The 13,375-nt window shown below is 41.6% G+C and overlaps 1 protein-coding gene across 2 annotated transcripts in view; it reads right to left on the bottom strand.

Annotated features, from left to right (window-relative positions):
* LOC138166099 (uricase) overlaps positions 1 to 13,375 on the bottom strand; it is a 124,134-nt gene that overhangs the window by 87,035 nt on the left and 23,724 nt on the right. The window contains exon 1 of one of the 2 annotated variants that reach the window (XM_069094526.1): positions 8,905 to 9,089. The exons of the other annotated variant lie outside the window; for it this stretch is intronic. The gene's annotated coding sequence lies outside the window, so the exon portion shown is untranslated. Of the gene's footprint in view, positions 1 to 8,904; positions 9,090 to 13,375 lie in introns of those variants that run through there. 2 annotated transcript variants of the gene reach the window in all.

Below are 13,375 nucleotides of genomic sequence, written 5' to 3'. Positions count from 1 at the left end.
AACGCATATACACACATTCGCATATGTATTCATATGCCCATATACCCTCATATATATATATATACACACATATATATATACATACACACACACACACATATATATATATATTTCTATTCCTTTCAACTACTGAAAAAAGTTTCATAAGTTACAATTATTGTTTTTCCTGTAGGAATGTTAATAGTTCAACTTTGATAAATTCCTTATGATCTCTTTTTAGAAAAATCCCTGTTTACCTTCTCATGCTTCTCTTGCTTCTTGAATCTGAATGTCAAATTTTCTATTCCACTCTGTTTTTTTCAGCAAGAATGCTTGAAAGTCCTCTATTCCACTGAATGACCATATTTTCCTCTGAAACATGATGCTCAGTTTTGCTGGGTAGGTGACTCTTGGTTTTAATCCCAGATCCTTTGACCTCTGGAATATCGTATTCCAAGCCCTTCAATCCCTGTGTAGAAGCTGCCAGATCCTGGATTATCCTGATTGTGTTTCCACAATATTCAAATTGTTTCTTCCTGGCTGTTTGTAATATTCTCTCCTTAATCTGAAAATTCTGGAACCTGGCTATAATATTGCTAGGAGTTTTCTTTTGGGGATCTTTTTCGGGAGGTGATTGGTGGATTCTTTCAACCTCTATTTTGCCCTCTGGTTCTAAAACATCAGGGAAGTTTTCTTCGAGAACTTCCTAGAGGATGATTTCTAGGTTCTTACTTTGATCATGGCTTTCAGGTAGTCCAATAATTTCTAAATGATCTCTCCTGGATCTATTTTCCAGGTCAGTGGTTTTTCCTATGAGATATTTCACATTGCCTTCTATTCTTTCATTTGTTTGGATCTTGATTTCACATAAAGTCATTAGCTTCCATTTGCTTCAATCTAATTCTGAAGCAATGATTCTCCTCAGTGAGCTTTTGAGATTCTTTTTCCATCTGGCAAATTCGGCTTTTTAAGGCATTCTTCTCCTCATTGCCTTTTTGAGCCTCTTTTGCCATTTGAGTTAGTCTGTTTTTTAAGGTCTTATTTTCCTCAGTCAGGCTGTTGACTCTCATTTTGTAATTTTCTTGCATTGTTCTCATTTCTCTTCCCAGTTTTTCCTCCACTTCTCTTATCTGCTTCCTAAGGTCCTCTATGGCCTGTAACTAGCTCGTATTTTCCTTTGAAGCTTTTGGTGCAGGAGTTCTGACTTCACTGTCTTCCTCCCGTTCCATGCTTTGCTCCTTTTTGTCCCCAAAATAGGAGTCTAATGTTGGAATCTTCTGTCTGCTTTGTTTCCTTTGCCTGGTCATGTCACCCCTCAGTCACCTGACCCCTGGGCTTTTTGCCACAGTAGGACTCTGCCACCAGACAGGGGATCTTTGTCCCAAACGCTGGGGTTTTCTCAGCTGCTGGAGGTATTAGATGGGTGCCCTCTCTGAGGTCTCCACACACTCTGGCAAGCTGGACACACACCCCAGGACCTCCACCCTAGACTGCAGTCCAGATCCAAGAAGGTTAAAGCAAGAGCGATTACCCCTCAGACTGGTGCTTGGTCCCCCTACACTCTGCAGGCCAGGAGCTGAAGCCACCAAGTGGTGCTGGCTGGCTGTGCCTGCGACTCAGCGGCTTCTTGCCCCGGGGGCAAACGCCACGAACTCCCACTTACTGGGTCCCAAAGTCCAGACTGCACTGACCTTTCACTCTGTGCTTTACATGTATGTGTTGATAAATCTGGAAACGGCCACAGCTGCTGCTGATCTGGAGTCCCTCTGGCCTGTGGCTGGTCAGATCCGCCCTGGGGCTAAAGCCTTGGTGTGGGGCTGGGCTTGGCTCCCAGAGCACTGCACTGGCCTATTCCTGTAGGCTTGCCGGGCTGTCTTCAGTGGGAGGTTAGCTCCTCTGTGTCATTTTGTGGGTTCTGCAGCTCCAAAGTTTGTTCAGAGTCTCCTTTTTACATGGATTAGGGAAGGTGGAAGCCAGAGCATCAGGGAGGTCCTGCTTCTACTCAACCATCTTGACTACCTAAAGATGTAATTCTTTTCACATCCAAGTTCACAGATCCTCTGAAATAGACCCTGGGATCCACAGATGCCAGGTTAAGAACTCCTGGTCCAGGCAGTCTCTCCCCCAGAATTTACTTCCTTCTCACCTCCACCTCATGGGATCCCTAGCTTCCTTCAAGACTCAGCCTCAATCCCACCTCCTACAGAAATCTTCCTAGTGGTTAGTCTTCCTCAAAGAATCTTGCATTTACTTTTAGGTATAAATGGTGTATCCTCTCAGGAGAATGCAAAGGCCCAAAGGGCAGGCCCTCTTCTGTATTTGGTCTTTGTGGACCCAGTCCCTAACATAGTACCATATATAGAGAGAGGTTGCTTCCTTCAAGATTAATAGATGCTTGTTGGACTGGATTGAATTGATTTTTAAAACTATCAACAAGACCATGGAATGAAATGTAAGAGAATTTATTAATGTTTACTATGTGCTAAGCACTGGTGCTAAAACTAAAAGCAGGGTGATGTATTAAAACATTTCCTCTCTGGGGCCAATTTTGGTCTTGAAAATACAGAAGGTAAACAAATAGGAAAGAGAGTCAGTCCTTCCTTTCAAAGAGCTCACATTCTTTTTTTTTTTTAAAGCAATTGGGGTTAAGTAACTTGCTCAAGGTTATGCGGCCAGGTGTTTCTGGGTGGGTGATAAGTATCTGAGCCCGGGATTCGATCTCCAGGTCATCCCGACACTGGGGCCAGTGCTCTTACTCGCTGTGCTACCTGGCCGCCCAAGAGCTCACATTCTAATTGGGAGAGACAACACCTCTAGAAGCTTTTAGTTACAGGGCAGATGTAATAAAGGCCTGATGATCCTTAGAGTGTAGTAGAGGGTGAGAGAACAAGACATGGAGAACCATAGAATTCTCTGACTACAAAGATGCCAGTGGGTGTAAGTAGCCATGTTTACCACACAGCCAGAAGCCTGAAAGGTCAGAACCTATGACTCTTGAGAAAGAGATTCCCTGCTGACATCTGAACCAGAAGCAGATTAGGAGACTGGGAAAGGGGGCTCCCATGACAGTTAGGTGGACTTTCTACACCCAGTGCTGAGACATTCATAAAAAGGAGTAAGACTGGAGCCATTGGGGAAAATAGAAAGAAGTAGGTGTTCATGTATTGGGGGATGGACAAACAAAACGCATCATATGAGTGAATCAAAATAGTATTGCTCCATAAGAGATAAGCTATAGGAAGAATACAGAGAAATATAAAAATACTTGTACAAATGATAAGGGGGTGAAGTCAGCAGAACTAAGAAAACAAAAACAGTGAGTGCAGTAACTTCTTCAACAGCACTATAACAAAGGCGTATAATTATCAGTTGATCAATAAGTATTTATTAAGTGCCTACTATGTTTCAGTATGTTACTATCACCAGACCCTGGCATTCAAAAACATAAATGAAGCTATCCCTCCCTTTAAAGAGTTTATATTCTAAATTATAATGACTAATACTGGCCTCAGAGAAGAAATGAGTTACTATACCACTTTTCTTTCACTGGAGAATCTAGGAATTAAGGTTGTGGAATATTGTATATACTGTTAGACAGTCATTGTGTTTTCTGCTTTTGTGTCACTATTTTTCTTCGTTACAAGGAATTTCTTGGGGTGGAGGGGAGTATAGAGACCTAACTAGAAATAACTGTCGGGAAAATAAAAGACATCATCAAACCTTTTAAAACCCCAAACTATGAACGAGACCAACCACATAGCAATCTTAATTTTTATGAGATACTGCCCCAGCAGCTGCATGGTGGGCATGACACGTGAAATGTTTATGTTGGAAGCAAAGGGTAAAGAAGCAGGCCCACAGGGGAGCCATGGTCACTGGCAGTGACAGGGACCGAAGGAAACATTTTTTCCAATGAGCTCTAGTTTCAAGCGTTTGTAACTTCCCCCAATCCCCAGGATCTCATTATTACCTACTTAGCAAACACTACACGCTTAATAGCTGATGCCCTGCCTTAAGCTGATGCCCTGCCGCATAAACACTGCAGAGAGATCTGCCTCTCTAATGGTAACTAAGAAGCCCACGGGCCACTCCTGCCGAGTTGGATGCTGAACTATTTCAGTGTGCACCAGATCAGTGGCCAAGAATGGCTTGGGCCCATCAGCATCTCTGATGGGCATAACAGGCATTTCCTCACCTCTAAAGCTCTGCATATAAGTTCTGAGGTGGAATGTGGGAGTGGGGAGGGAAAGAAAGCTGCAAAAAAATCCTGCCCAGGAAAAACAAGGTGGCTCTGGAGATAGCAAAAATGGTCAGTGGCTGCCGACTGTGTGGGTGATTTCAAGCAGAGACAGAACTAACTACCCAAACCCTTTGCTGTGGGAAAAAAAAAAAAAGGCTGCCAAGGTCTTGTGGCAGGGATGGTACTTTAGGGATTAATAGCACATTAGAGACCAAGGCTTACATGCAATGAGTCAGACAGGACTTAGTCATGTTTCTCATAAAATGGAAAAACAGAGCTCTATAGCAGGAGACAGAAAGCTGGATGCTGCTGGATCAAAGCTCGGCTATTTGCTAGGCAAGCCATTTAGGACATCTAAGCCTCAGTTTGCTTGTCTGAAAAGTGGGTTTGGAGAATTCCTTAATGGTCTCTCTGAAAGGGATAGAATGAAGATCAAATGAGATAATGTATGTGTGAAAGCACTTTATAAACTCCAAAGCATTATCAACCTGCAAAGTGTTAGGAATCAATCCGTAAGCATTTACTAAGCACTGGGCCTATGAAGGAAGGCAGAAACAGTCCCTTCCCTCAAGGAGCCTAATTCTAATCGAGGAGACAAAGTAAGAATTAGGCCCACATTGGACACATGCAGAGTAAGTGGACAGTGTTATTGCCATTATTGTCGGGTATGGTGGCCTTTGTTGCTGTACCTCCAGCAAGTCAAATTGTCGGTCTATTTCTTGATGCTTAGTGACTTCAAATTTAGAAATGGACACAGAACTGGATAGATAAAATTATGTTGCAAAAAATAATTTGGGTTCAAGAAATGAAGCAGCATGGGACAGCACAATGTGGGCTGGCTCTGGGGTCAGAGAACCTGGCTTCAAATCTCATCACTTAGACAACCTCAGTAAACCTCAGTTTACTAATCTGAAAAATAAGGGAGTTGGACTATATGGCCTCTGGGATGTCTTACAGCCCTAGATTCATGATCCAATGTTTGTAGGCTCCCTACAATCCTCATTCCAGTCTATCAAAAATAAATTCTTCCAAATGGAATTGAGAGATATTGGGAATGATGAGCCCTGAACTACAAAGAAGGAAGGAAAGGAAGAAGGGGAAAAGGAAGGAGAGAAGAAAGGAAAGAAGAAAGGAAGGAAAGAAGGAAAAAAGCAATTCACTTAACCCTGTTTGCCTCAGTTTCCTCATTTGTCAAATATGCTAGAGAAGGAAATAGCAAACCATTCATTCCAGTATCTTTGCTGAGAAAACACAAAATGGGGTCACACAGAGTTGGACATGACTGAAAAGAACGAACGACAGCAACAAACATTTATGGAGAGATTTTCTTAACTTTACTTAATTTATTTGAGTCTCATACCAACCTAGTCACCAAATGTTGTTCTTCAATTTACAGGCTTAGAGAGTTTCCCTGAGAGGTTAAGTGACTTACCCAGGGTCATACAGTCAATATGTGTTAGATATTAGACTTGATTCTATGCCTTCCTGACTCTACTACTCATTATGTCAGGTGAGATACAGAGAATTACACGAATAAGGCCTTTACCATCTGGAAGTATATATTAGGATTTGATAACAACAGGCAGTCTTAATTAATTAATTAATCCACAGGAAAAAAAACCTACACTTTTTAGTGTAATAGTTGATTTGTAAAGCTGAATTGTCTAGTTAATTTATTCAACTCTCCTTTTGGCTTTGTTCCTGTAAATACAACCTGGTCCATAGGACTAAGAGGCATTGCTTGTTGATTACTCTATGTGGGTACTTTTATAGCCTGGAGGCCTTGTATGTGGTCACCTTTGTGGAAAGGAGTCAGCTCTCCCTGCAACAGGGAAGTCAAGGCTTGGGTTGGCCAGAATGCAACACTGAAGTCTACAACTTTGGGAAGGCAAGAATATAAAACAGAGAAAGAAACAGAGAGTTCAGATAGCTTTATCTACTTTGTTCTTGCCTACAGGTTTATTTGCATGCCAAATCAGGAAGCATTCTGGGTGTTGAGGTGAGCCTTCCGTTGTCCCAGATCCCTTTTGTTGGGTTTTATTGGGTAGAGTACCCAAGTGAATTTTGGAGGTGTGGACTGACAACCAGGGATTTGACAAGAGTTTAAAAGGATTTTGCTAACCCTGAGCATCACAGAGAGCTTAGTGATCACAAAATCAGCAGAGATGTCCAGCGTGTCTGCATGATAGAATGCAGAGGCTACCCAGTGGATTGAAAAGGAAACAAAATTCCTAGCAGAAAACAGCAAGATGACATTACCAGAAGACATCAACTTTCTCTAGCAACAAATGTGTAACTTGCCTCTCACTCAGTCATACATATATCCTGGCCATGTGTGTGCCCATATGTGTACTCTCCCTATGTGTTCTCTGGTCATGTCAGTCCCTCTATGTGTGTGCACTCTCCATTTTCCCTGATTACAAATGTTCTTTGCACATGTGATCTCCACAATTATGAGAAAATATTCAGAAAAGTATTCCATATGTGGCCTCTTTTCCTCTTTCTTATTTTTTTATTCTGTTTTATTAAATGTTTTCTACTTTGGACTACTATTTCATTTCTAGTTGGTTTAGTAAAAGTGGACACATTGGTGGGGGCTCATGATCTATGGTTCTGAGTGGAGGCTGACCCATGCCCACAATGTACATCAAACCAAAAAAGCTCATGTGTATGGGAAGGGGTGGTAGCACTAGGTACAACATTATTATTGGCCCTGAAGTCCTTTTCTTCCTGTTCCCTCCCCAAGTCAAATCCTACTAAAGACACATAGGTAAGCTTCAGGAAACAGAATTCTAGCCCCTGCTTGCTAGACCTTGAGGATAGGGCTGGGGAAAGAGTAATAATGAAAGCCCAAGTCCTACAATTCTGAGAAAGTCTAGCTTGAGCAACAACGCTGGTTTAGGCACATGGGATTTTACAGCCATTAGAAACCTAAGAAGTCATCTGGCCCAATCCCTTTAGTTCATAGATGAGGAAACTGAGGTCTGAAGAGAAAGAGTGCTCTAGAATGTGATGATACACGCTTATGTGAATGTGTGTGCGCTCATACACACGGAGGCTATGCAGCCAAAGGGAATGTTGCTGTCCATAACCTCCTGATTGTAGAATGACTTCAAGCTTAGACAGAACTACCAGATCCCTTTGCTGAGAGTGCAAGGTGTGATAGTAATTAGGATTCTGTGGGAATTAATATCCACCAGATTGCTTTGGGTACATTACAGAAAAAGCCTGAGGTATAATAAATATAACAACTGTTTCTTAAACAATGGAAATACAGAACAGGAGCTAAAAGATCTGTGACCTTAAGACATGACATTTAACTAGTCTAATAACCTCTGTCTGACTCCGTTTCCCAGACTGTAAAATGGGGCTCATAATAGCTCCCACCTACCGGGATAGTTATACTGCATAAATGTTTGTTTCCTTCTTCTCCTTTACTAACTTGTAAAGTGGGAGATAATATTTTCTCAGACTACAATATTATCAGGGAATGTTAGAGGGATCTCAAAGGACTCTTAAAGATTATCAGGTTTGCACCAATGCAGTTAGGTTAGGCACCATGTAATGGACACTTAGGCTTTAGAGAACAACACGCATGTTCAAATCCCAGATCTGAAACATGACACTTGCGTGACTTAGGGCATATCACTTTCTATCTCTGCCCCTCAGTTTCCTCATCTGTAAAATGAGAGGTGGGTCAGACTAAATGGCTTCTGAGGTCCCCACTGGGTCTGAATTTATGATTTAAATTCCCTTCCAATTCTAAATCTATAATCCTGTGATACAGGGATATAGATATGGATATATGTGTCCATATCTATCTATCTACATCTACCTATGTATCCGTATCTATAAATCTATCTATATATCTTTATATATCAAAATCTATAAATGTATATATTCATATCTATATATGACTCTAAATATATATCTATTTATATATCCATATCTATGTATCTAAATCTACCTATATATTTATATATCCATATCCAAATATATTTATATAGGCATATCTTTATCTATCTACATATCTAAATCTATGTCTATATTTATATATCTACCTATATACCTAAATCTATCTGTATATTTATATATCCATATCTAAATCTATCTGTATATCCATATCTCTGTATCTAAATCTATCTATATTAATCTGTATTTATATATCCATATCTATATCTATAAATACATTTCTATATTGAGAGAAGAAGAAGAAGAAGAAGAGGAAGAGAAGGAGGGGGAGAAGGGGGAGAGGGAAGGGGAGGAATTGTTCCAGGAAAGTAACTTGTCCAAGGGACCAGAGCTAGCTCATGGCAGAGTGAGGACCAAGACTCAAATCCTTGGCTTCCTATTCTAGGAGTCTTTCCATTCATTAGCCAGGCCAAGTAGCAGCAGTTCACACTGTTGCTGACATTTAATTTCATTATCTAGATTGCAAACTCCCTCTTAGATTGTCAGAGGGGAGGAAAGGCAGCTATAAAAATTCTGGCAATTTCTATCAAAGAAATGAAGCAGGTTGGCCTAAGGGTGACATTATGGCTGGTTTTGTTAGCTCTTTTTTTTTGGTGGGGGGAGTATTACTTTGCCTACCATAAAGAATTCCACATGGCTAATCAGTGCTTTAGGGAGGGAGGACCATGAGCCACTCTATTCCCAAAGAAAGAAGAAGAAAGGAGGGCACTGACCACAAAAACAGTCTCTTCAGCTTCTTGTCCTTACTGGTAAGGCTGATATAATATTACCCTTCTTATTCAGAAGTCAGTCTTCCAGAACCTTGGCCACCTGGAACCAGGCCATCAACTGGAAACTAAATGAAAAAAGTCTCAGAAGTGGCTGAAACAGCTGTCCCCAAGCCCTTGCATTTCAGGAGTGTTCCAAGTCTTGCTCAGCCCCTTACCCAGACAACTGTTTGCAAAATAAGACAGCAAATTGGTAGCGGGTGCCAGGACACGAGAATGACAACTGAGAAGGGCTAGCTGGCAGGAGAGCTGGAGGGATACAGAAAAGCTACACACACACAGCACTACCAGCCCATTAAACAGCCCTTGTGATCATGGCAATATTAAAGCACTGCATGATAAGTGATATTCATCAGGGTTCAATTGTGTTTGGTGTGGAGATGACCCTGGTCTCTCAAAGGCTAAGCTGGGAGATTGTTGTTACTGCTGTTTCCCCTTCATTCTTGAAGAGGACCATGGCATCAGGGAGGTGATGCCATGACTTGCAAGTGAATTGGATTTAAGGGAGGCAGGGCTGTGCAAAGTCACCAGCCTCACTTTCTCCTCTGGAGCCATCTGGGTCCAGTGGCAAGATATAGATCAGGATGGCTGGAGGTGGCCCTGGGTACAGTGAAAGACTGTGGCCTTGTTATACTAAGGTCTTTTGCAGGTCTCAGTTTGACCTAACCAGGAGAGGATGAACCTTGGCTAGTAGTCAAATACCCTCAAGAGATCTGTAAGCTAGTTAATGAGGGTTTTCTTCCAATGATGCAGATTCCAATCTGGCTATGCCTGCCTATCCCATGGGACTCTTGTCTACAATGTCCCATAATTTTGATAGTGGTGCCTCATTCAGCTTACAGGGCCTTTGTCACCAATGTGGATTTCAACCCCTTTCTATCTTACTGTGCAGCCAGTCTTTCCAAATTGAACAAAAATGGTCCTTAGGCACCAAAGTACAGGAGACCTATCCTCAAAGCCACTCCAGGCTGGCAGAATTTACATTCCTGCAGCCTTGGAGAACACTCATGTAACCTACCTTCATGCCATAATCAGTCACTGGATAAGGGTTCCAATGGAGAATCCTATTCAGCAAATGTTGTTCCAAAAGGAATAAATATTGAAGTAATGACTCTGGATGTCTTACAATTCCAGAGTCAGAGGGTCTTCAAATTGAGAATCAGCGTGATACATTTAGAGAGCATGGGAGTCAGAAGGACCTGGATTCAAATTCTGCCTCACATATTTAGCTATGTGACCTTGGGCAAGTAGTTTGATTTCTTTCAGTCTCAGTTTTCTCATCTGTAAAACTGGGAGGTTGAAATCAATGGCTTCTTTTTTTTTTAAAGCAATTGGGGTTAAATAACTTGCTCAAGGTTACATGGCCAGTTATTTCTGGGTGTGGTGCCAAGTATCTGAGCCCGGATTTGATCCCCAGGTCATCCCAACACTGGAGCTGGTGCTCTTACTTGCTAAGCCACCTGGACGCCCCTGAAATCAATGGCTTCTAAGGTCCTTTCCAATTCTAAATTTCTAAATGCTATGAGCCTATAAGGCAGCTAAGTGGTACAGTGGATAGAGGGCCAGTCTTAGAGGCAAGAAGACTTACCTTCCTGAATTCAAATCTGGCTTCAGATGCTTACCATCTGTGTGATCCTGGGTAATTCACTTAATCCTATTTGCCTTAGTTTCCTCATCTGTAAAATGAGCTGGAGAAGGAAATGGCAAACCACTCTAGTATCTTTGCCAAGGAAATCCCAGGATGGAGTCATGAAGGATTGGAAATGACTCAAACAACTGAATAGCAAGGACAAAAACCTATAAGGAACCATAGAAATCATCTGGTACCACTACCCACTTGATTCAATATCCCCCTTACAGCCTACCTACTAGACTATAAGCTCCTTGAGGGAATGAGTCTTATTTGCTACCTCCCATTAGTATGTTGTCTTGTACAGAACGGTTGCTTAGGAAATGTTGAATTTACTTACATCCTGGGTCAGCCATCTCCTGTGTTCTTGGCCCACATCTGCAATTTCTCCTCCCAAACCCTATAGCCAAAGTTTCATGGGGAACAAAATGATATTATCACCTCAACAACATCTGCTCCAGCTCCAAAAGCCAAGGACTTACAAGTTAATGGTGCAGGCACAGCTTTCCTGTCCAAACAGCTTTCAGGCCATTCTTGCCAACAGATTCCAGTCAGCCAACTCTACTTCTCCTCTAGCTGGGCTGTACAAGATCTCTTCGACTTTCTGAGCTCCCATGGCCTTGATCCAACTCTTGGACACTAACTAAGGAGACAGAGAGATAGAGAGCCCATCACCATGCAAGGTGACCCCTTCCCATGGTGTCTTGCACAGTGGTAGTCTGGTCATGACTGACTCTTTGTGGTCCTACGTAGCTCTCCTGCCAAGCAGGCAGGTCTTGCTTAAAGTGTCCCCACACAGAGTTGAGTAACAATTCATGACATTTCTGTCACTTTTAGTCCCAGGTGCTTTATTCTCTGTACATATAACAGAATGGATAGAAAACTGAAACTGTAGTACAGGAGACTGAGTTCAAATCCACTTCATATAATCACACTATTCCATGGCAAGCCACTTAATAATAATGATAATAATAACTAGCATTTATATAATACCCACTATGTGCTAAGCCCTTTACAATTATTATCTCATTTGACCCTCATAACAACTCTGGGAGATAGGTGCTATTATTATTCTCATTTTACAGTTGAGGCAAACATATTAAGTGACTGACCCAGGGTCACCCCACCCTTAAGTGTCTGAGACTGGATTTGAACTCAGGTCCTCCTGAGTCCAGGACTGGCATTCTATCAACTGCATCACTTAGCTATCTAGTCCCTTCATCTTGCTGGTCCTCAGTTCCTCAGCTATAAAACAGAAGGTAGATTCATTGACTTCTATATTCCCTTTTTGCTCTAAATTATGATCCTCAGGATGTCTAATTCTGGAGGAAATTAGAGAATGCAAAAGAAAGCTGTGGTCTCATAAATATGGGCTATATGTCTATTATCAAGTGCCATGTAAATATTCACTCTTTCTCTGATTGTACTGGGCTTCAGGTATGCAGACGGCACCATTAACAAACCTTTGGTGGGATCTATGCTTCCAGTCTTTTCTCCATTGGATGGTGATGGATTTGTACTAATCTATCTATATCCTGTTGCCCAGCTCCCCTTCCAATCAGCAGTAAGAATTTGCAGGCTTAGTCAGTGGCCATGGAACAGAGCAAAGCTAACTAACTGGTCCACACAGGAGTCCAACCCAGTCCCTTGGCTTCATTAGTGCCATGCTCCTACCAACTGAGCTAAGCAACCATGGAAATCAATGTCAATAAGGCTGCTTTTCTATAATAGAAGGAGTTGGCTTTAAAAAAAAAGATTTTTGTTTAAAAATAACATGCCTCTAAAATTCGTTTTCACTTTCTTTTTTTCATAAGAGTGCACAACCTGTCAAATTAATTGGTGTCACCAGGAAAAATAGATGAATTGCAAGTTTTCAACCACTTTTTGAAATACAGTGAATTCAATGAAAACATTTGTTTTATGTCCCAATGGCCTTGTCTGTAATTATGAACTCTGTGTACATTATTTTTTTTATTTTTCATCTTTTTCTCCCTTCAAGTGTTATTATATGAGAACTCTTGATTGAAAGTTGACTTTCAGAGTGCAGATGAGACAGGGGGTAGATGAGTTAGAGTTTGGCTTTCAAAGCCATGGGATGTACATATCGTGTGAATTCCACTTCAAGCATCATTTCTGACACTTTGCTTTCATGTGGTAGATGGTAGAGAGTATATGCCAGCTTATCCTTGCCACTGAGCGAATACAAACAGCAAAAACATAATTTTAAAAGTCCTGGATGGTGCTATTTTTATTGTCACTCTCTGTGGGTGAGTCAGATGTCTTTTTACAAGGCACGAATCCATACATCTTTTCACTGATGACCTCCACACGAAAAGTAACTGAAGGGATATCAGTGAAGAAATCTCAGCTCCAGAGAGGAGGTAGGCAAGCCACATAGCTAGAGCCAGAGGTAAAAGATGGACAACACAAGTTTTACACTAGTACTTACATGAAAAACCCTAGAGGACGTTTTCTGGCACAATGTGAATGATCCATGGGAGATCACAGACTAGAATTATCCACAATGGGAAGTCTCAGATGAATTAGGAGCTGTGCCAATGAAGGACATCTCCATATTGATGAGATCATAGATTTCCTTAAGTATGGGCTGCCATACTTTTCTCATTCAAGCATCTATTAAGTACACCTCTATGGCTGGCCCCATGCTAGGCACTGGGAATCCAGAGTCAAAAACAAAACACAGCTAGATAGAGCAATGGATAGAACCCTGGATTTGCAGTCAGGAAGACCTGGGTTCAAATCTGAGATCAGACACTTACTGTTTAT

The sequence above is a fragment of the Petaurus breviceps genome, unplaced genomic scaffold (assembly GCF_028583685.1).
Source record: "Petaurus breviceps papuanus isolate PSGF00001 unplaced genomic scaffold, PetGlider_PUasm1.0 220, whole genome shotgun sequence".
Lineage (NCBI taxonomy): Eukaryota > Metazoa > Chordata > Mammalia > Diprotodontia > Petauridae > Petaurus > Petaurus breviceps.
This window is presented reverse-complemented; position numbering and strand designations above follow the sequence as displayed.